General features: G+C 47.9%; 1 protein-coding gene across 4 annotated transcripts in view; it reads left to right on the top strand.

The window, feature by feature from the left end:
* Positions 1-19,693, top strand: part of Phactr3 (phosphatase and actin regulator 3) — a 212,272-nt gene that overhangs the window by 61,056 nt on the left and 131,523 nt on the right. Inside the window, exon 1 of one of the 4 annotated variants that reach the window (XM_013144664.3) lies at positions 13,271-13,444. The exons of the other annotated variants lie outside the window; for them this stretch is intronic. The gene's annotated coding sequence lies outside the window, so the exon portion shown is untranslated. Of the gene's footprint in view, positions 1-13,270; positions 13,445-19,693 lie in introns of those variants that run through there. 4 annotated transcript variants of the gene reach the window in all.

Below are 19,693 nucleotides of genomic sequence, written 5' to 3'. Positions count from 1 at the left end.
CTTCTGGTTTTCTTTGTCTGTCCAGGACTCTGGTGCCAGTTTCTTGCTCTGATTTAACTTTCCTCACATGTTTCCTTTGGGTCCTTATTATAAACCTTTTCCATCTCTGTATGTTGCAGACATGGTGCACCTGCATCATATGTGTAGTTGTATTTTAAGTCAGTTAACTGAAGAAGCAAAAGAAACACGATTCATGCTATCTTTCATAGGTATATGACTCCCATTAGCTGGTTAAGAGCACCTTGGTTTTGTTTGCAGTTTTGAATTATTGTCTACTTTTTAGCATAAAAAGCTTTGTAAGCTTTTCTTATAAGGGAACTTTTTAGTAATGTCTTTATTTCTCTGAGAAATTTTTAATTCACATTCATTATTGAGAGAGTTTTGCTGAATGAATGACTCTCAGATGGCTGTTTTCTTTCAGGACTTGGGATGCGCATCCCACTGCTTCCTGACATGCTGTTTATGATCCCAAGTCGGCTTTGCATGAAACCAGGCATGTTTTTCTTGCTACTTTCAAGATTTTATTTGTGTGGTTTTCTTCTAATGTTTTGACCTTGATATGTCTCATGTGGCTGTCTTTGCTTTTACCCTAGAGTCTGCTGACCTTCTTGGACATACGAAGTTTTTAAAGGTTACTGTTGAGGAGGCATTCAGGCATTATTTCTTCAAACACTTTTCCTAACCCCCTTTTTCCCCATTATACTGTAAGTCAAGTCAGCCCACTTCATGGTCCTCCGAGCTTTCTCTTCATATTTTTCTCTGTTCTTCAGATTTAATAATTTCTTTTCTTCTCCTTTTGTTTCTGAGTCAAGGTTTCACTGCGTAGTCTGGGTCAGCTCTCTACCGGCTGTGTAACCCAGGCTGGTCTCAGATTCATGATCCTCCTGCCTCAGCCTCCCAAGTTTTGAGATGACAAGTGTGTTCCACCCTGCTTGGCTTCGACCGAATAATTTCTAACTGATTTTCAGTTCAGTGATTCTCCTGCCATTTTAAAGGCTGCTAAGTGATCCATTCAGTGAATTTTTCACTAAATTAATATTTTCCACTCCAGAATTTCCATTTGATTCTTTTAAATACTCTATCTCTTTATTGAAATTCTCTATTTGATTAGACATTACCGCCACACTTTGACATTCTCTTTAAGAATGAACGTATTTGAAATGTTTTGAACTTGTTTAGAAAAGCTGCTTTGAAGTCTTGGTGTGCTAAGCCTGACAGTCGGGACCTTTGGAGGCAGTTCCTATTGTCTGCATCCTTCAGGTTTTTTGCTTTGTGTCTCTCTATATTTCTATGCCTTGTGACTTCTTTCCCCATATTAGACCTGTTAGATGATAAATTTTAGAGGCTCTGGGTGCTCTCTTCCCTTGCCATGGGTCTGTTTGTGTTTCAGGACACATAGAGGCTGTTTGGGGTTCATTTTCCCCACAGTGTGGAGACTTCGGTGGCAGCACCATCTTGGGTCCTAGATGGTGCTGCCATCAGGATGTGGACATCCACCCTGCAATGACAGCAGCTCAGCAGGCCCCTCTGTGACCTCCCTCCCTCTTCTGTCTCCCACCCCAGCTGCTCAGGGAGGCTGTCTGCTTTGGCTGACATCAAACCAAGGTGTTAGCTTTCTCTGGGTCATAGGTGATTGTCTGTCTCTGTCTCTCTGTCTGTTTCTGTTTCTGTCTCTGTCTCTGTCTCTCTGTCTCTCTGTCTCTGTCTCTCTCTCTCTCTCTCTCTCTCTCTGTCTCTCTCTCTCTCTCTCTCTCTCTCTCTCTCTCTCTCTCTCTCTCTCAAGCGCATACATTCCATTTAAATTTGAACCCTATCGCAAGGGTTTTTGTGAGATTTGGCCAGGGGAGACTCCCTACCACCTCGTCCTCTGATCTCTGAAAAGCTTGCTGGCCCACGATTCAGCTACCATCACGGTGCTATCAGCGTCCCGTACCTGTCTTCTCAGTCTGATCATTTCCTGTCCTCTGTCTACTCTGTCACTGAAGCCATCCAATGGTGTTTTCATTTGTGATATTGTATATTTCACTGTGACATTTCCACTTGGATATTTCATATGGTATTTCTAGTGTGTTTCGTTTTTCTTTCTCTTGGGACATATTGTCTACCTTCATAAGCTAATTTTAAAATCATTACGTAATTATCTAGAAATTCTCTTATCTTTATTTAGTTATGTACTTATTTGAGACAAGATCTAGCTACATGGTTCATGCTCCAGCCTCAACCTCCTGAGTGCTGGGATTACAGGTCACCGTGCCCAACCTGAAATGTATTGTCTAATAATTTCAGCAGCTGGTGTTTCTGGGTTTTCTTCTATTGTTGACTTCTTCTTTTGACCATGCGACAAATTTCCTTGCTTCGTCAGGCATGCTATTTTGTACTACACACCACAATTTTATATTGAATAACAATATTCCTCGTCTTTCTGGCTGTGAGAGTTGGAGCTGAGCCAGTGTTGTCTGAGTTTGAGCTGGGCCTGGACTTCTTTTGTAACTTTAATTTGACGTGGTTGGCTCCCATCGTCAGGTATCCTGAAGGAAGACTGCATTTCCCTTGGTTTTGCTTGGGCGATCAGAGGCCCTGTGTTTCTTGAGTCTTCCAGGTTTCTTGCTTTCTGCCCATGAAAAGTAGCCAGTGGGAGGATTTACGCTGTGGCTGGGACTTCTTTCCACTCAAAGCTGAGTCTAATCATCAAAGTTTCATGACAGTATCGCAGCTTTCTCCTTCCTCCTGCCCATGCCAAGTGCCTCTCATCTCACCGAGGAGGATGGGCCGAGCCGGGAAACTAACAATATCCTCCATCACGCTATCTTCATGCTGAGTTTTGTGCAAATGTCAGTTGTACATAAACACTGAAAGTGCACAGTGAACATATCATCTTTTTGGAGAGCCCAAGATGATTGATCTTATGAAGAATTCACAATTTTACCTACTTTTTAAAATTAGGGAAATTCTATAGTAGTCACTGCCTTCGCCTAGGAAAATTGCAACAAAGAGAAATCAGGAAATCATTGCCTAGAAAATGCTGTTTCCCCGTACTTCTCTCTTGGTTGTTTCCAAACTCTGATAGACAGGAGGAGGATGTGGTAGGCTGGTTTTCTGTGTGATGGAATCTCTTCATGTTCTATTCTTATTTTTCTAATGTTAGTTTCCATACTTAAAGTGGAGAATGGTTGGAAGAGGTCTTCAGATGGTTCTATGACTCTGGAGTCCAGGGAACAGCATAGCCAGCCGTCTGGAGGGCACACCCAGGTGCTAAACTCAGGATGTCCAAGACAGAGGAGATGTTTGTCTCCAGCTGCACTGTTCTTCTCCCGCTGTGCTGTGAGACATGCAATTTCAATGTCATTCCCTATTTTAGTGACAAAACTCAGCAGCCATTTCTGCCATGAAGCCCTCTGGACAACTGTCAGGACCTTATTATAGGACCTGGTCCTTTGGCCCCATGCATGGCTCAGGTGTACTTGCAAAGGTGTTTGACCAAGTCTTCTGAACTAGATTTGAAAACTGACCAGCTTGGGCTTCCGTAAGGCTGCCTGAGAAGTGACCACATGCTATCCCTTACATGCCTGTCGTCCTGGCTCTTCAGATGTCAGGCTGGCCATGGAGCGACAGACGTGGCCGTCAGTGGGAGTTTTGCAGGAAGTCTACTCAGATGGAAATCAGATCTGTACGCACGACTGGCTCTGGGGGAGATGGTCTGAAAATAACTTCCCTGGCTTCCGTCTTCCACCAGGTCCCCACTGGTGGTGGGCAGATTCTCTTGGCCCTCACAAAAGGGACTCACAGGGGTCAGTTGTACTCAGCACTGCAAAGGAGTCATTTAGAGGCATGGTCCACTTTTTACCTACATGCGAGATGGTTCATCCATTTATTCACTGTATACCCTGGACATGCAGAGCCCTAAGGCTGTTCTGGGGGACAGACACTGTCCCTAACGCCTAGAGCCCGCAGTGCAAAGGGAGGGACTGACCCCAAGTGAGGTCTTCCAGAAACAATGGGACTTTTTTAAAATTAAATTTATGCGTGCAATTTAGATATACGGAATGGTCACATTCATCATAGGGAATTTGTACCTGTACATGATAAATCTTGATTTCTCTTTTTTTTTACATTCTTCTCTTTTCAACCCCTCTTCCTCTCCTTATTTACGAAAGTTTTGTTTCCACTTTATCCTTTTTGTACTTTTTCTTTTCCCCACACAGGAGGCACCATGTGATATTTCCACGTGTTTACCTGATTTTTATTTCACTTAAGAGTAAGTTCTTAAGGTGCATCCATTTACATCTCAAGTTTATCTTTATCACTGAGTAGTACTCTATTGTATATAAAAAAAAAAACACCACTTCTTTATCCATTCCTTGGTTGATGGGCATTTGCACTGTTTCCAAGCGTTAGCTATTACAAACTATGCTGCCATAAACATAGATGTGCATATATCGTCGTGGTACGATGCTTTTAATTCTTTTAGGAAGAGACCTAGAAGCGGGGAATAACTGGGTCAAACAGGACCTCTAGTCCTGTAAGGTTTTAGGAATCTCCACTCAGGGGCCAGGGATATAGTTCAGTGGTGTGGCCTGTGCCTGGCAAGCACAAGGTCCTGAGTTCAATTCCTGGTACCCACAAAACAACAAAACAAAAAGAATTTGCGGAATCTCCACTCTCATCTCCACAGTGGTTGCATCAGTCTACACTCCTGTGGAGGATGGTTCCTGTTTGTCACAGCTCGGACAACATTTGTCACTGGCTGATGATAGCTATTCTTTCTGAAATGAGACAAAATTTCAGCGTTACTTTGATTTGCACCTCTCAGATGACCAAGGATGAGCGTTTATTCGTATATTTATTTCCATTTCAATTCTTCGTCTGAGAAGCATCACTTCACTTTAGATGCCCATTTTTGGATTGAGTCTTTACATTTGGGAAGTCTGATTTTTTTCAGCTCTTTATATGTTCTAGATGTGAGTCTTTTGTGTGAAGAACAACTGGAAAGGTTTTTTTCCTAAGCTGTGCTTTTTTTAATCTCTTCATTATGTTGATGGTTTCTTTTGCTGTGCAAAAGCTTTTTAGTAAGATGAGATCCCAGCTGTTGATTCTTTGTAGTATTTCCCGTGAAGTCAGAGTGTTGTTTGTGAAGTTTTTGCCTACATCTGTGCCTTCAAGATTTCTACCTACTTTCTCTTCCAGGAGAGTCAGTGTTGTGTTTCTGTTTTAATATGTAGACCTTAGATCCATTTTTATTTTGGTTAGGTGCACGGTGAGAGACATGAGTCTAGTTTTAGTCTTTGGCATGTGTAGAGCCAGTTTTTCCAGCATCATTTATTAAGGTGATTTTCTTTCTTCCAATGATGGTGTTTGGCCCTTTTATCAAAGATAAAGTGCCTGAGTATATTTGGAGTTATTTCTGCATCTTCTAATCTGTTCCACTGATCCTCAAGTCTGGTTTTTCTTTTTTTGCTAGTAGCATGCTGTTTTTTAAATCACAGTAGCTCTGTAGTCTCACTTCAAGTCAGGGATTGTGATACCCCCTGCCTTCTCTTTGTTACCCAGAATTGTTTTTGCTCTCCTAGGTCTCTTCTGGTTTTATAGGAATTTTAGGAATGTTTTCTCTAGATCTGTAAGGTATGCTAATGGTATTTTTATTGAGATTGCATTGACTTTGTATAACAGTTTTGGGAGTTGGACCATTTTCACAGTGTTGGTTCTGTCTATTCATGAGCAGGGGATATCTTTCCATTTTCTGATATGCTCTTCAATCTCCTTTTTCAGAGTACTGTAGTTTTCAATGTAAAGTCTTTTACTTCCTTTGTTAGATTGATTCCTAAGTATTTCATTTTGGGGGATGTTACTGTGAAAGGTGTTATTTCCCCAATTTTTCTTTCAGTGGGTTTGTTGTTTGTGAGCAGGAATGCTATTGATTTTTGAGTATTGACTTTGTATCCAGCTACACATAAGAATTTGATTATTAAATCTAGAAGTCTTTGGGTGGGGTTTTTGGGGTCTTCTGTGTAAAGTATCATGTGATTTTCAAATAATGATAATTCCTAGTTCTTCCTTTCCTATCTTTATTCATTTTATTTCATTCTGTTTTCTAATTGCTCTCTGGCTAATGTTTTCAGAAATATATTGAACAGGATTGGTGATAGTGGACATACTTGTCTCGTTCCTGATTTTACAGTGAAAGTTTTCAGATTTGACTATTTAGAATGGTGTTGGATTTTGGTTTGTCCTCCATGTCATTTATCAAATTGAGACAAAGATCTTCTAATAATTTTCTGGAGGGTTTTTATTATGAATGGGTGTTTGACTTTGTGAAATGTCTTTTCAGATCCCACTTTGAGATGATGTTTGTTCTTGGATCTGTTGCTATGGTGTATTACATTTATTGGTTTATATTAACAGCCATGAAGAATCAAATAGGCACAACACAGTTGTAACTGGGGATCTCAGTACAGTTCTGTCACAAGTAAGCAAATCAACGAGACACAGAAATCAACAGACATATCAGAACTAAACCAAGCCTGTGAGCAAATTTACTTTAGTAGATGTCTCTAGAGTGTTCCACCCCACAATGTCAGAATATACATTCTTCTAGGCTGCACATACAACATTTTCCAAAATAGACCACACACTAGCTCATAGAATATGCTTTAGTAAATGCAGAGGAATCAAAATTATCCCATGCATAATATCAGACCATAGTGCAGTGAAATTGGAAATCAATGGCAAAAGAAATCACACAAACTCCATAGACCCATGAAAATTAGCACCCTCCCGAACAACCAGTGGGTCACAGATGAAAATAAAGAAAAAATTAGTTTCTACAATAAATGATAATGCCAACATACTGGAACTTACGGGACGCAAATTTACAAGGGGAATGTATAGCGGAGATCTCGCACATCAGGAAAATAGAGCAAGCTGAAATGAACAACCTAATGTTGAAACTCAAACTTCTAGAAAAAGAACAAGTTAAGCACAAAACTCATATGAAGGAGGAAATTATAATGATCAGAACAGAAAGTGGTGCAACTGGGCATGGCATACCTGTGATCCCAGCACTCAGGAGGCGGAGGCAGGAGGATCACTGCAAATTCGAGGCCAACTTGGACTGCAAGAGAGTTCAAGGCCAGCCTGAATACACAGCGGAACCCTGTCTCAAATGACAAAAAGGAAAAGAAACAAAATTAGTGCAATTTTGACTAAGAAAAATAATACAAAAAATCAATGAATCAGAGTTAGTTCTTTGAAATAAAGTTAATAAACACTTAGCCAATCCTATCTAAGAAAAAGAGAGAAAGATAAGACTCAGATCCATGCAGTTATGAGTGAAAAGGGTGAAACCACAGTGGATCCAAGAGATCATCAATACCTACTTCAAGGACCTTTATTCTAATAAGGACAGCACAGAAGAGATGGACACATTCCTAGATACATATGAATTACCAATGATATAAAAATTTAATCAGTCACTGAGAATAAAGATGTGATAAAAACCTACAAAAACAAAACAAAAGTGAAAAACCAACCCAGGTCCTGATAAATTCACTGCTGAATTCTGTATGAAATTTAGAGAATACCTAATGCCACGTCTCCTTAAACTCTTTAATGAAATTAAAGGGAAGCAATACTCCCAAATTCACTCTTACAATCAAATATTACCCCGATATCAAAACTAGTGAAGGATTTAATGAACATAGATGCAGAAATCCTCAATAAAATACCTGCAAACAATGCAGCAAATTATCAAGAAGATTATACACCATGACCAAGTAGGGTTCATCCCAGGCACACAGGGGTGGTTCATCATACACAAGTCAATAAATGAGGTTCACCACATCGACAGAACTGGGGTACATTTAGCAGAAAGGCAGACTTTGCTCCCGTGCAGGTGAGGAGATGGTTTCCAGAGGAAGAAGCCTTCGCCCTGAGACTGCTGAGGTCAAGGCGAGGGCGGAGAGAGGGTGATGGACAGAAGGGCAGGAAACAGCTTTGCACAGAGCTGCCCTCATCCTGTCAGCTCCCTCCCGATGTCCTCCGGCCTCTGGTGGCTCCTGGGGTTCTTTGGCTTGTGGCTGCCTCGCTCTGGTTTTTGGCTCTGTGTGGATTTCCCTGTGTGTGCGTCTTATGTGTCCCCTCTCCCTCCTGTGAGGATGGAAGTCATTGGATTGAGGGCCATCATCATCCTCAATGACCTCACTGTAACTCGGTGACTGACAGCTGCACTGTCGCTAAAGAGGGTTCTCAGGCTCTGGGTAGACATGCGTCAGAGGAGACCCTGTTCAGCCCTCTGCAGAAGATTAGCCTGCACTTCCAGCCTGGCAAGACAGACCCCAGTGTGTGCACATCAGGTTTCGTACTGGCCGTGACACTCATGTGCAAGTGTGGGACATAGCTGCTCTTACTGAGGCCCTGGTTTGCCTTTTGTTTCATACAAGTGAGCTGAAAACCTTTCAGTGCTACCTGAGTTGGCCACACTCCTCTGTAAAGCCTCAGTGTGACCACCAGACTCAGCTCAGTAAGCATTGTGTGATGCATTTCCTAGTATGATGACCACACAGTCAGGGTCACCGCAGCTCTGCCACGTCCTAGCTGTGTAGTCTCGGGGAAAGCTCTGGGCTTCTTGGAGCCTAAATGTTTTTCTCTGTGCAAAAAACCCGAACCCTTAAAAAGACTGTGGAAAGAAGCATAGGATGCTTGAATGTGTTGGGCAAATATCAGTCTGCTTGGTGTGTTCATATGTTTTTCCTTTTCACAAAGATATCATGTATAAGGACCACATTTTGGAGTCCACACCAACAGTGGGGCATCCGAGATTGTACGATGGCCATTTCCATGTTGCCCTGGTACCACGTTCCGGTGGTCTTCAGTGTAAATCCACACGTGCCTATTGTCCTGTGACTCTTGTTCTTTTCTGAATGGTTGACAAGATGGAAGAAAACTCCCACCTAGCTGTAGCACTTACTGATTATGGATATATGTTTTCAGTAGTGGCCCGGAATGGTGGTGGATAGATAATTAATTAGCAGGTGAGTAACAGAAAACAGCCCTCCCCGTAGAAAGAGGGCGAGGAGGTGAAAAATCCGTATTAAGAGCAATGGCAGAGCGGCACGTTTAATTGGGGAGGGATTAGAAATGTGATTGTGGTTCTGCTTCAGTCCCCCGCGACCCGCTTCTGCAGCCTTGATGCTCCTGTCATTGCAATGACCCCCCAAGGCTGCCCTCCGCAGCGGCCCGCGCTCTGGCTTGAGTCCTGCCTGCTCTTCACCCTGGTGGTGACCTTGTTCTCCAGGTTCCTCCAGGCTCTCTCGGAATAGTTCCCACCGCTTGTCCACCCCACCCGGGTCCCCACGATCACGCCTGTCTTACTCACCGTGGTTTCACCTTGACCTTCTACTGCGGCCCCCACTCCCAGCCCCCTCCCCTCTTCCTTCATCCCAGGCAGCTGGCTCCTTTCTGTCTCAGAGGTCACATAGCCACCCTCCACCATCCCGGCAAAGACTTCCCTCTGCGAGGCTGTGGATGTCACAGGTGTTAAGACTCATCTGGGTGAAGTCTCACCTCTGTCCCTTCCAGAAGCATCGCACACCTTCTGCTGACCTAGCAGGTGCCCCTTGTACAGATCAGCTCTTAAAATTAGACTGTCTCTGTGAAGCCTTCTGCCTAGTTCTTCAGGGGAGGACGACTGTCCTTGCAGCCCGGAAGGAGGTCTCTCCTGGCCACCTCTGCAGTCCCTGCCCTCCCTTGGCCTGGTCTTCTGCTCTGCATCTGCCAGGATGCAGCCCCTGGCTTGCTTGACTTTATTTTGTAATCAAATAAAGGAATGTATTTCCAGTAGTCTGAGTTGAAGTTTCCTTGCAAAATTTCAAGCATAAGCAGTCTTTCAATAGAAAACCTGCTTCAGTAAAATTTGCCTATCTGTTGTGCCTTGGGCTGGACATTTCCAGTGCTTTTAAATGTTCAATATGACTGCTAGTATTCCTGCAAAGTCCTCAGCTATGCGGTGTTCTCCATGTTTAGAATATTTGTCTTTCTCCAAGGTAGCGTCTAAGACATGAACTCCAGAAGTTAACTGTATGCCTCTTAAAATCAATGCAGAATTCTCACCCTAAAGGGCTGTGCCATCTTGGGGTGCTAACGGCTGTACACAAGTGCTGGTTTTCACTGCACCCCTGAAGATTGGGAATTGGTATAAAGCAATCAGCTGGGGATGTGTGAGAAAATCTCCTGCCTCACTGAATTTGTCACGGGGCCTGCTATTGTGATTTTTTTCCCGCAGATTTTAAGCTCTCTGCTGGAAAGCACAAATGAGAAAAAGCAGACGGTGGAGCTTGGAGGTCGTGGTGAAGGTCAAGGGAATGCCTGATGCCTCGCTAGCGCTAGTTGGAAATGTGGCCCACGGGTCCGGGTTGACCTGGATGGAAATAACACCGGGGAGGAGCAGGCAGAGGAGAGAGGGAGGGAGAGCTGAGGTGGACCAGAAGTCTCAGCAGATGGAAGGGTGGGAGGTCGGGGCACGGTGAGGTTGGAGGCCTCTGTTGTCACGGCGGAGGGAGATGTAAGGGTCAGTGCACTGTTTGTCTATGGCCCTGGTGATTACAAGTGGGGTTGGTGTGGAGGTTGTTGAGGATTATTTCATGTCAGAGGACTGGGCCGGCCTCATGTTTTCACTGGGCTGCCATGGAGAGGGCTGAGAGGAGACTGAAGGTACGGGCTGGCCCCTTCGTGAGGCGTGAGAGGAAAGCCAGCTTACAGTTTGAGTGGGTGTGTGGGTCAACAGGAGCCTGGAGGGTCTTGGGGACCAGAACCCTAGGAACAATGTGAAGGGTCTTGGCAGAGGACATCTGCGTGAAGATGAGTTCAGACCAGATCCAGGTTCAGGGCTCTGAGCCAGCAATAGAAGGGCCCTGAGGTCAGCTCAGCTTGCAGTGCCCACTGCCGGGCAGTCCGAGCTGGGCATCTCTCACTCCAGCTCTCCATGGCTGAGGCGAGTGGGGAAGCTTCTCAGGGTTCACCTCCAGGGGTGGAGGCAAATGTGCAGTGGGTGAGGTGCCTCCCTCGTGGGGAGCCCTGCGTAGAATCAGAAGGGGCCTGGTTCAGGTGTCCAGCATTTCCTGCTCACCCCTAAATAGCTGCTCCCTTGGGTCTCTTTAAGAGTGTAGAGGTAGACGTGGCTTCCATGGGCTTAGTGGAAGAACATAGAACTGAGCTGTCACATGGGCTCAGGGACCAAGACCATCTGCTTGTGAAGCTACACTGGGCTGGATTACAGAGCCAAAGCAGCAGGGACACAGAGCTAGAGAGAGAAAGACAGCAGTGCACAGAGACAGCAAGATCGATACAGATGGAGAGATACCGAGACAGAGACAAAGAGAAACAGATAATGGCAGGGACACAGCAGAGAGAGGCACAGGCCAGAGACAGACAGAGACAGAAAGGGGGCGAGGCACCTTACCCTCGCCTGGATCAGAAGCAGGGTCAGAGCCAGGCTTCTGCAGAGGAAGTGGGCGTGTAGGGAGGCTGGCATTTCAGGGCCCTGGGATCGGGAGCTCCCCTCGCTGCCTTTCCCCTCCAGCTGGTCAGAGTGGGCTTCTGCTCCATCTCAGGCCTGGTGGTTTTTAAACCAGTGACTGTTGTTAGCACACTGAACCCCAGCCCCATTCCCCCAGGTTCCCTTCCTGGTATCCCTTGACCTACATAGAAGCTCATACTTGAGACACAATGTCTGAGGTGCCCAGCAAGGACACCAACAGCTCAGGAGACCCGGAGGCCCCCTGGACGCAGTGCTGTCTTGGCTGGGGCAGACGTTCTGGTGGAGGTTCAGATGATCTCAGCCCTCCCTTCTCCCCGACTCAGCCGTGGGTGCTCCAGGCCGGCTACTTCCCCAGGCTGGGTGGCTCAAAGGTGTCATTAGCTGATGCAAAGCCTCCTATCTAATGAGAGCAACCTGTCTGGGCAGTCAGTGGGTGCTGGAATGAGAGGTTTCCAGAGTGACCCTAAATGCAAGTAATTTCTAGGAAATGATCAGAATTGAGATGCTTACCCAGGATTGTCCTGACGGGGCCTGCTGAGCCCTGCTCTTGGGATCCCCCATTCCCCTCCCTGGCTCCTCATTACGGAGCCTTTTCTTCAAGATAAGCACTTTGCACACATCCTCTGACCTCATCGCTGTGAACAAGGCACCCCAGGAGGGCACCCTATTGCATGTTGTGGCAGGGTCGGGGGTGGGGGCATGGCACACAGCCCTGCGTGAGGGGCCCTGTCCCTGTAGCGGGCAGGAATAGAAGGTGGCCCGCCATCACATGAGTTCACCTCACTTAGAGAAGGACCTAGGTTCTCTGGGGGGCCAGGACAACTGGCTCAATATGGGCACTTCACTGGCCCCTCCTGGCCCTTGGGGAGCTCTCTGAGGCTGTCACCCTCTACGCCAGCACCCCAGCCACGCTCCTGTGATTTTGAAGGGATGCAGATTCCTAGGGGCTCTGCACCCCGATGGCTTCTCAGCCCTGGGCTCTTCCACCCCAAGGGATGAGCAGAAGAGGAGCACTTTGGTTCTCAGAATGAGGTAGGGGTGCCACTGTCACCCAGTGCAGAAGGGAAGGGCTCTGCCAGAAGCCCTGCAGGGCACAGCATGGGAGCACAAGGGAGGGCAGGCGTGGCATTGCCTGCAGTGATGATAGGCCCTCTGTGTCGCCTGAGACCTCTTCTTGGGCTTGGCCTTCTGCATCTTTGTCAGGTGCTGGACTGTCCCCTCCTGTGGGGGTCACAGCAGGGTATGTCTGACAGGCTCCCGAACCCCAGGCGACAGTAGCCTCATGACTCTGGGATGCCAAGGTCCTGTCGCCCTGAGTTCCCTGAGGCAGCAGTCCAGGTGGGGGTGAAGGAAGAGGCTGGATTCCTAAGAGAACTCCTGGAAGCCAGGAGTTTTTGCTAGCGGAGAAGTTGCTAGAGTAGTGGGTTTTATGTACGGGATGTCAAACTCTGGTTCTGAAGACTTCTGCCAGCCTGGGCAATGCCCGATGCCTCTGGGCAGTGTGGGTGACAAATCAGGGGCACAGGGAAGACTGGGCTCTGAGCAGAGCAGAGGCGGGGCTGGGGGTGGGCGCCAGGTCCCCCAAGCTGATGCTGCAGGCCCGGGCTGCCCTGCTCGCCCCCAGCCCCACCTCCTTCTCCCCTCTGGCAGTGCCTATATTTAAGGGTGTTTATGGATAATCATGGGCTTCAGCCCCAAACGCAGACAGGAGCTTCCTGACAATTGCAGGGCTGCGCCGCCGGGCTGGAGGCTTTTTCAGGGAACCCAGAGTCTGAATGAGCGAGCGAGCTGCAGGGCTTGCTGCCAACCACTGCCTCCCAGGGCGGTGGGGGCAGCGCATCCAGGAGCCTGCGGGGAAGCAGAGTTTCTGGGGGAGATGGAGACTTTCTCCCAGATTCACCCCTTGACCACAAGGTGAGTTGGATCCCCGCTCCCTCTGGTGGGATGGGGTGGGTGGCCATGTAGGGCAGGTATGGCAAACCTGAGCTGCGGCGGGCTGGGAAACATGTTTGGAGTCTGGGGTGGTAGGAGCTACAGGCTTTCCCACAGAGGGTCAGACCAGGACCAAGTGCCTGCCTCAGAGCCCAGAGAGAGCCACTGTGGTCTTTTGTTTCCATGTGAATGTTGTAACCTATTCCTTGCGGTCTAAAAATAATTCCACCTGGATGCCTTTTCATCTCCAGATTAGGAGATGAAAATTTCCAGGAAATAATAGATTGTCACTGATGTGTGTATGAGCTGCCCAATATACTATGCCTGAGCCAGATTTTGTGAAAATTCAGTCAGGAGAGCTTTCCACAGTGGATTTAAACCTCCCCTGAGCAGTGGGGTCAGTATTTCACTGTCCAGAATACCATTATGCTGCACGAATCTCGCTCATAGGGTCCTGGTGTTTGTGTTTGTGTGTGTGCGTGTGTGTGTGTGTGTGTGTGTGTGTGTGCGCATGTGTGTGTGTGTGTGTGTGTGTGTGTGTGTGTGTGTGTGTGTGTGTGTTGGGGGTATCTTTCACTTTTATTTGATTCTGCATGTCATGTTGTTTGTGGATTTTGCGTTCTGAAAACTGGTTTGAAAGTGAAATTGGGCGGCTGGCACTGGGGGCCACACAGGAGCTGAACAAACAGTCTGAGACAGCTACGGTTGTGTTAATTCTTGGCTTCCGAAGTTACTAGCAGAGTTCTAGCTGCAAGGAGCCCTGGACCCAGCGGGCAATGGTGATTCTGCATCCGAAGGACTTGGAGAGGGGGCTGGGGTCTGCGTGCTGTAGCTGTGTCCTGAGCCGCCAGCTTGCTTCTTGGGGCAGGAAAGGAAGTCATTGAACAGCCCTCTGGTGGAGTGTGGTTAGCGTGGTGCTCTTTAAGGATGAAGTAGAAAGTCTGCAAACCCATCATGATTCTGCAGACACAAGCCTAAGAATAACAAAGCATGAAAGGAGGACTGAGGTTCATTCAGAAGCGGTCCGAGCTTCATTGCTTGAAGCGAGGATGGTGCAAAGTTGTCTGGGGCTGCAATTCGATTAAACATTCCCAGGAAGGTGTTCTGCAGATTTATGTTGCTTCACTTCGCAGCTCGGCCCGGTGAGCTAAAAGAAGCAGCCCTTAGCAAACGTGTGCTTTGCCTTCCCCTCCTGAACCGCACACACAAGTGCCTGGCAGTTTGCTGTTCTCTGGATACTTGGAATATAAATTATTTTTTGTTTATTATTTTTATTTAATTTTAACTCTTTGATTGCCAAGAAGTTGAGCCCTGAGCCAGTCCGACCCACCATCAGCCTGTGACTTGCGGAGTTTAAACATGTTATTATATAACTCAGTAGCTTTGCTGGTGGGGTAACCATTTGTATCGTGCATGCTCAGAACATTCTATTTTTAAAGTCTAAAATACCATTCTCAGGAGCAACTTCCCCTGCAGTTATCTGCTGTGCGCCTATAGAGTTAAGGGCACGGAGGCACGTGGTGTGCGAGTGTACAGAGGCCTGACCCTCCTGGCCGGGGCCTCCTGGGGCTGCAGGAATGGCTGGCAGCAGTTCTGAGGTCCTGAATTGGATGATCTGGAGCTTGCGGCTCTGAGCAGCATGGTGCTATTTTTAGCTCCCTCTCTTCACGCATCTTGACATCGTTTGACATGTCACAGCTGATCGCATCTGTGTGCAGAGTTGCTATGCTCTGTAATCTGTTTTGTGGGACGTGAATACCCCTTGCCTGAGCATACCCATCGCTGTTACTCAGGGGAGTTACGATATTATCAATTATCTTTTAAAAGATGCAAAATGAAGCCTGCCCTCCTTTCACGCCTGCTGTTGACTTTTGTGCACGTGAGCAGGTTGGTGGGGTGCTGTTCCTTCTGATGCAGCACTGGAGGCCAGGGAGCTGTGGTCCTCAGTTTGAAGAACCTGCTCAGAAGCAGCTCACCAGCGGGGTTTCTGAGTCCGAGGGTCTGGGGTGGGAACAGAGGGGATCTGCTTCTCCTGCAGGTCTCCAGGAGAGTCAGGTGCCTGTCTAGGGATGCCAGGCAAGGACCATACCTGCTGACACAGAACTCACATTCATAGGGGGTGGCCATGTCTCCATCTAGAGAGCCAATTTCAGAAATAGAGAGTGGAATGGGAAATTTTGGATTGAAAGTGTATCCTGTCCCCATGGTGGGAGATGAACTTGACTGGAAGAGAAATTGAAGTATAAACAAAAGCAGTAACAGGGACTGTGTGGTGGCTGACTGAGGGGACTCCTGATAGTGTCAGATGTGACAATGTCACTCTGAGAGAGGCGAAGGACCCCTGTCTAGGGGCTGAGGACCGAGACCAGTGACATCGAGGTGCTCACCAGAGCACACAGAATGTGAGCGAAGACCCCTGGGCGTCTGAAGTGCTGTAGAAAATGATTACCGATTGCTGGGGCTTTGGACTCCAAGCGTTGTGAACTTTCTGCCTGTTCCCAAGTCACACGAACATGTTAAACACAGTAACAGGCCTCAGGCAGGGATGTAGCTCAGGGGTAGAGCCCTCGCCTGTGATGGGAGAGATTTTAGATTCCATTCCTTGGAGCTTAGGGCACAGTTTTTCTTGTTTATATATGGGCAGCAGTGGATAAACCATGCTCGCAGGTGGGTGGCTCAAGTGGAAGAGCATATATGAGGCTGTAAGGACACACACACGCACACACGCACATACACACACACATGCGCACACACACACGCACGCGCACACCCACACACAAACTCACACACGCACACACACACGCAGGTTGCAGGAGTGTTCGTTTCCTTCCTTCCTCCTTTCTTTTTCTTTCTTTCTTTCTTTCTTTCTTTCTTTCTTTCTTTCTTTCTTTCTTTCTTTCTTTCTTTCTTCCCCCTTTCCCTTCTCTCCTCCTTCCTTCCCGCTTTGTCTTCCCGCCTCTTGCTACCTGCCGGACACTCACAGCCATGTCCAGAAGGCTGCCATTGGGGGAAGTTGCTGTGTCTGCTCCGAGAGACGTGGAGTCCATGCAGGTTATCTGTTAATCCAGGCTTGTAAGCAGAGTGTTACTGGGGGACAGAACCTTCCCTACTCACTTTTGTATTTTCTAGGGCTGCTTTCTAATAGTTGGGGAGCAGAGACAGAATCCACAGGTTCACACAGCTGAAAATGTTCACTCTCCAGCCTACTGCAGGAAAAATGTACCATCTTGACTCTCCCCAGCTCACTAAATTGCACACACACACACATACATGTGCATACTTGGGCACACACATGCACAAGCACACACATGTAGCCTATGCAGCAAGGTGTGAACCAAGGTGTCGGTCCTATGTGTGGTTATTTTCTAACCATATTATTTTCCCCCATTTTTTCTTATATTCAAAGAATTTTCCAAGTATCTTAATAACCGGGGTAGTGGCCAGTCCTCCCAGCGTCTCCCTAGAAATGTCCTAGGGCTCCATGCCAGATTTACGCCTCTGATATCTACCTTGACAACAGCATAAATGACCTAAATCTGTAAAACTGCTAGTGCTGTGGCCAGAACACTCGGGATCCAGGCAGACACCTCTCAGCAGAGCTCTTGTGAGGTGCCCCGGAGCGCTGTGATGTGGAGTGGGCTGAAGGACTGGGCTCAGCCTCACAGCCTGGACCTGCACAGCTTCGATTGGGTTGGAACTGGGCCTCCTCACTGGGCCAAGTTCTGACCCCCGGAGGGTGGGCACACTGTCTGGCTGTGGGGAGGCAGTGAGCAACGCTGACCTGATTGCCAGGCCCTTAGACTTGCATTCTGTGGGGGAGAAGCTAGACAATAAGCTGTGCCCGTCACCCTGCACGTTGGTGATAAGCATTGTGGGAAATGAATGGGAAAGTAGGGCAGGGTAAGGAGAGTTACAGTGCAGTGGGCGGGAGGCAGTTGAGTATCAAATGGAGTTTCAGGGTAGGCGGTGATAAGGAGGTGACATTTGCACTGAGACGTAACGGTGGTGAGGAAATGAGCCAGGTGGGTATCTGGGCAAAGAGGCCTCAGAGCGATGGGCATCCCAATGCAAAGACCCCAAGTAGGTGCCCAGGGGGTTCCAGAAACAGCACAGAGCCCGAGACAGCTGCAATCACGTGCAGTCTCTGAGAGGGATGAAGGGAGAGTCCTGGGGTGGGGACGCCATCCGGGCTGCGGCCTTTGCTCTGAGTGTGATGGAGGCCATCAGGGAGTTTGCATTCTGAGAGTCATGATTGCTCTCATGAGAATTCACGGCTGCAATCCAGGCACAGAGGCCACAGCTGGAGAAGCTTGAGGGAGACTGAAGCTTAACTGTGACCCTGTTAAATTTCAGGCGTTCATGAAGCATCCATGTGGAGAGGTCACACTGGACCCTGGCTGCTCTGCTGGGAAAAGTCCGGGCTGAAGCAGTCCCTTCGGGAGGCCACCGTGGTGCATACCTTGAATAAAACATGCTTCAGCCCAAAAATACACATTTGTCTGCCACTTGGGGTTCAGTTCGATGAATATTTTCTTTTAATCTAAGTCTTTTTTTTTAATCCTAAAGTGTCATTTCTGAAGGAAGTCTTACTTTGCAGCTTTAAGCAGAAATCCAGTGTCACTTGCCTTTGATAAAAGGTAACCATAAAGTAAAACGGAAAATATAAAACATTTGGTTCAACTAGGCGTGATCTCCCTCCAACCATTCTGAGTCAGAGGATCCTCTGTGTTTAAGCCAGCACAGACACTGACAGTATAAGGGGTGTCACAGTCACGGGAGCACCAGTGACAGTCCCCATGATGCTCTTGGAAGATTAGAGGACACTGGAGAGAGATTAACATCCGTTACTTTGGTCAGGTCCAGAAATTCCCTGAATCCCTTACATCCCCCTTCTCCACGCCTGGCCCTGAGGAGGTGCTGAGTGGAGCAGCTGGTGAACTCAGGGTGTGTCGGACGAGGGAGCCTGTGGTCCAGCCTGACCCTTGACCGATGTTGGGGTCTCTTTGGGACCCTGTGTCTCTTGGGAGACCTTGGCAAGCTGGGATTTGCAAGGATGATGGCTGTTTGTTCTGGAATAGACTTGGGGGACAGCAGGCTTGGAAAGGGAACCTGGGCTTTGTCCCTCGTGTCACCGGGACAATCTGGGAAGGGTCAGGTGGGTAGAGAGGTGTTGGTTCCCTCTGAGTACTGGAATTCCCACTGGAATTCATGATTTTTAAAATAAGTCACCTGCTTCCTGAGGAATCTCTTTCTTAGTGGGTGTTTCTGTTTCCTCTTTGTTTATTTGAGCCTGCTTTTCAGGTTGTGGACTATCGTTAAGGTCCTCATGAGCCAAAATTCACCTTAGCCATGCAGAGCGAGGCAGCGAGAAGCTGTGTGTACACTTGGCTGTGTGTATCATTAGCAGGTTTGGCTCTCGGATGTCCAGCTAAGAGCTGGCCTTTGTTCTGTGGGGCTCTCGCAGGATCTCCTCTCCGTGAGTGCTCTGGGTTAAGGAAAGGAGGCCTTGCGTTTTGTACCTGGGGACAGGGCTACCTCTGCTACGTTCAGTCCTTAGCTGCTGATGGGGGAAGGAGTTTGCTGTCATGAGAAGCATCTAAACGGAACTGGGCTTCTCTTCACACTGGAAGAGGTTTTGGCTCTCTGCGATTCTTCCTACTGTACGCTCCCACTTTGGCTTTTAGAGCTCTCCTGCAGCATCTGAAGCCCCTCACGAATAGGATCTGCTTCCCTGTGGCACCTTTGTGCCCAGAACTGTCTGGGACACTCTGAAAGTACAGGATAAAAGGAGAGGAGGATGGCAGTACTGGAATCGGCCACAGAAGCCAGCTGTACAGCTGTGGCTCATGGAGGGGGTGGTTTGGCCCTGCAGCCCAGTGCCCACCACTTGGCATATGTGGTCCCTCTACGGAGCATGCCCACTTCCTAGCCCTCCAAACCCTGGTCATGCCACCGGGTCCCTGCTTTGTGAAATCTTTACTCCACACTCTACCTTCCTCCATGGCTCATGGTGACCTGCTCCAAGCCTCTGTCATGTGGATCCTGTGCCAGCCTCTTACAGGACTCCCTGCTCTGACCTCGCTTTGCTGTGGCTGCTGTCTTCCCAGTGGCTGAGGAGGCCTTGTCCTGTCCCTGCTCCCACTGCCCTTGGCATAAACCCTCAGTCACAGCCTCCAAGGCCTGCCTCCCTTGCTCTCTCATCTCCCATTCATGGGAGCAGTGGCCGCCCAG

This window comes from Cavia porcellus, unplaced genomic scaffold (assembly GCF_034190915.1).
Source record: "Cavia porcellus strain 051 isolate PalLab524CR breed Dunkin Hartley unplaced genomic scaffold, mCavPor4.1 scaffold_5, whole genome shotgun sequence".
In the NCBI taxonomy this organism is placed as follows: domain Eukaryota; kingdom Metazoa; phylum Chordata; class Mammalia; order Rodentia; family Caviidae; genus Cavia; species Cavia porcellus.
Note: the sequence above shows the minus strand (reverse complement) of the source record. Positions and strands in the feature narration are given on the sequence as shown.